Raw genomic sequence first — 4208 nt, forward strand, 5'->3', positions numbered from 1 at the left:
TGATCTTCAAACTAACTTGTATAATAAATACATTGGTGTGTAAAGAGGAGTGAGGAGATGTCCTGAGTGGGATGGACAGTGGCCAGGCAGAAAGGGACCTGGGGCTGCTGATAACAGCTGACTGAACATGAGACAGCAGTGTGCCCTGGTGGCCAAGAAGGCCAATGCCTCCTGGCCCGTATCAGGAACAGTGTGGCCAGCAGGAGCAGGGAGGTCATTCATTCTTCCCCCGTACTCGGCACTGGTGAGGCCACACCTGGAGTGCTGTGTCCAGTTCTGGGCCCCTCAATTTAGGAGGGAATTTGAGATGCTCAAACATATTCAGAGAAGAGCAATAAGGTTGTTGAAGGGTCAAGAACACAAGCCCTGTGAAGAACAACTGAGGGAGCTGGGGCTGTTTAGTCTGGAGAAAAGGAAGCTCAGGGGAGACCTTATCCCTCTCTACAGCTGCCTGAAAGGAGGCTGTAGCCAGGTAGGGGTCAGCCTCTTCTCCCAGGCAGCCAGCAGCAGGAAAAGAGGGCACAGCCTTAAGCTGTGCCAGGGGAAGTTTAGGCCAGATATTTGAAAAAAAATATTCACAGAAAGAGTTGTTGGCCCGCCCAGAGAGGAGGTAGAACCACCGTCCCTGGAGGTGTTTTAAAAAAGACAGGATGTGGCACTCAGTGCCATGGTTTAGTTAATAAGGTGGTGTTAGGTCATAGGCTGGACTTGGTGATGTCCAAGGTCTTTTCCAACCTAGCTGATTCTGTGATTCTGTGGGTGAGCTCTGCCCAGCTTGCCCATGGTAAGACCTGTAACTATTGACACGTGAGAAACATTTGCAAAGGGGAGAGAAACCTGCCACCATTTACTGAAATATTGGCTAAGTTCTGTTTAATCCTTTCATCATTCTTTTTTTGGACTTTCTTTTTTTCCTTTGCTGCCTTTCCATGGAAACATAACACAGCCTATTGTTTTGTTTAATTTTTGTCATTTGCTTCTCCTCTATCGACCTCTTCTAATATGTGTGTGATTCTATTTTTTTTTCAGAGCAGCTAATGATCCAGGAAGAGGAAAGACATTTTCAGGGCAGCACAAATATAAATGATAAACTGTAAGTCACATTTGTTTGCACATGGATAGTATTTGTGGTTTAACACTGTTCCAAAGCAGAGGCTCTGCTTCCAAGAACTGGCTGAGTAGTTTGCCTGTTATTTATCACACTGTCCCAAGTAGATAATTTCTGGATGATTAACAGAGCTATCATTGCATTCTTACATGCAGGCTGAACTTATCTTGCTGCTTTTGAAACACTTCGCAATTGTCAAAAATAACAATAAAAAATGAACAGAGCCCCCCAGGAATACTCATCTGCTAACCTTGCTGTTAAACGTCTTCTAAATGTTAGCATTATTTCAACTGTAATTAAAGCCTAGATGAACTTTTCCAGCCTTCCCCTTGTCCATGGCTTGCAGTCAGCTGCAAACCCAAGCTTTCTTTAAATCACAGTGAGGAGATTACACTAATGAGTACTGAATTTTCAGAGTGGGAAAGAGCCTCAGAGACCATGCTGTCTTCCAAAAAGCATAGGGAAGTTCACTTTCAGCATCTCAAAGAGGTTAATTAGAACAGTAGCTGGAAGTACAAAATATTTCAGGTAGTTTCCCTCTCTCAGTTTAGGAACGAGATAAGCAGAGCCCTCAATTAAGGATGATGCTACCAGGGAAATACTTTCTTCTATTAGCCTGGAAAATATCTGCAAGTCCTCCTGTTCATTTTATGGAAGTGAAAGGCATAATCTGAGGCTGCCCTTGGAAATGCAAATTCAACTTAAAACCTACTGAGTTATCTGTCTTCTTACCACACATGTTTAACAAATCCCATTTACAACACTTGCTCTGTACTATGTTGGGGGAGTTATCTGTGCTCTGTTTAGGGACATTTTATGATTAAAGGATAGGAAATTATTATTCTTACTTCAATTGGTTAAACTCCTCACATTGCACTGTGGTAGCAAAGTCTGTGACCTGAGAAAAATTGCCAAGTTCCATGACACATCTCTCAATACAAGCAAGTAGTTTATAAACCCATCTTAGGTTACTTTATTTTCCATTTCTGATCTGTGGGAAGCTAAAGGAGAATCTATGAATGTTATTATTATCATTAGGTTCACTTGTTTCATATTGCTGAGCCTGAGCATCAGCCTTGTGAAAGTAGAAAAGAGTCAAAAATATTCTTTAAATCTCTTGTCATAGATTCTAAGCTGTATTTGTCTCTGTATTTCCTGCTTATTAATGTGATTCATCTATTTAAATATTTTAAAGAGGATTCAATCTTGGAGTATGTAGATATACACTTAAATTCCTAAAGATCAACTGGAAACACAAGGGGTTTTTCAAAAGTAACTAAGCTGCTTTCCTATCAATTTCTTCATGGCTTTTTATTTTCTATAAGTAATGTGGATGCTGGCCCAAGGGAGAATGGAAAAGAGAAAAGGCTTCATTTGACCCAGAGGGGAATGGGCCAAGGTCAGCTCTCTGCCCCTGCACTCATAGGCTTTTGCCAAGCCCAAAGTGCCACCTTTTGACTCATTTTGTCTTTGAATACCTCATAGGAACTCACCAAAGCCCCCCTCCAAAAGGTCTTGTTTTGCTCAATGAAGACAGTTTTTTTGCCTTGGGGTTAGAATTGAAATCCAGTTTTGTTGGGAAAGTGTTTAATCTAGTGTCTGCTACAGAGAAAAATAAATCCAGCAATTTCCCCATTCTTTATCTAGATATAGCAGTAGCTTAAAAAATGTAAATTATGATATTTCATGGTAACTTCTCCTTGGTGGAGGTCTATTTTGATTCTGTTTTCATAAGAATAGGACTCTTAACCCAACCTGGAGCATTTTTTCCTCTTCTTTGCTCTGTTTTCCAGATGCTGTCTTCTACTCTGGCGGTATGGCCATTTTCCTGTCAGAGAAGCCCAGCAAAAAGAGGAAAACAAATGCAAAATTTCCTATTGAATGATTCAATTCACCTGGAATAGCATTTGAAATAATGAAAGTTGTCTCCCATTAGCAAAGTCCTGTGCCCACTATTGAAACTAAATTGTGTCCTGTGGAATTGCACTCCTGTCTTCAAAAAAATTAGTTTTGCTTCTGGAAGAGCACTGAATGACAAAATAGACTCTGCTCAAAATAACATAGGGATTTATATCACTCATGTCAATACAAGAAAGGACTAATTTACAGGTTATTAATTAGAAAATTTTCCAACAGTTTCAGTGCCAAATGTTAATGCATTATGCAGTAATGTCTCTAGATTGTGACAAATTTTGAATTATTTTTAAATGGTTTTGAAAGTTATACTGAATCCTGATTGCCTCTTGGTTTCTAAATGCATAGAAGATGCCATAAGCTTGTAAAGATCCATATCCTGAATCAGGTCTTACTGAATATTGTTTCCTCCCAAACCACTGATTCATGTTCCAAAATTTAAGTGTTCATAAGCACATTATTTGGCCAAATGTTGTAAGGCCAGTTACATATGACTGCTGGCATGAACAATAGCTAAAGTGGTGAATGTACATTAATTCCTATTCTTTTTCCATGTAAATGGCTTCAACTAGTTATTCTCATAGGTTTAGTCCAGCAAACAGTCCTCTGCACTCAGTGGATTAGCTGATTTAAAATACTTTTATGCATGACAAGAATCTGATCACCAAAACATACTGAATTTTACTTCTGGAATTAATGCTGTTTTCCATTTTACTCGGTTAATGGAAAGTGGTACAAATATCCCTCTTGAGGCCTTGAGAGAGGACTCAAGACAGCAAGATGTGCCTGATTGCAAGGGTCTGATAAAAACTGATGGATCCTTCTGGAGAAACCTTAGTGGCATAGAGAGACCACTTGTTCTCTTTCTAGCATTTAATTTAATGGGGTGTATTTCAACATTGCTACACTCAAAAATATTTCATATGTATAATAAAAGAGCGTTTTCTGTCCATGATGTGTAAATGTAAGAACAGCTGATGTGTGCCAAGCTCATTTTACAACAGACAATGAGAAGCAGGGTCAGATCTGCATAATTAGAATAAATTTTGAGAAAATTCTACTGTATCTCAAAAGTAATCTTAGTTGTTAGCTAGCCCCACAATTCCTGTTGAGATCTCAGGGGATATGAAGTTTATCTGACATTTATTTCCCTCAAAAAAGTCCTACAGAGCTCTGTCTAGCAGCC

General features: G+C 39.5%; 1 long non-coding RNA gene across 1 annotated transcript; it reads left to right on the plus strand.

Moving 5' to 3' along the window:
• The first annotated feature begins 966 nt into the window (after nucleotides 1-966).
• On the plus strand, nucleotides 967-3977 carry LOC137463186 (uncharacterized). The gene is made up of 2 exons (XR_010993854.1): nucleotides 967-1093; nucleotides 2902-3977. It is a non-coding gene; the product is annotated as an uncharacterized lncRNA (long non-coding RNA).
• Nucleotides 3978-4208: the final 231 nt, after the last annotated feature.

The sequence above is a fragment of the Anomalospiza imberbis genome, chromosome 1, assembly GCF_031753505.1.
Source record: "Anomalospiza imberbis isolate Cuckoo-Finch-1a 21T00152 chromosome 1, ASM3175350v1, whole genome shotgun sequence".
NCBI lineage: Eukaryota > Metazoa > Chordata > Aves > Passeriformes > Viduidae > Anomalospiza > Anomalospiza imberbis.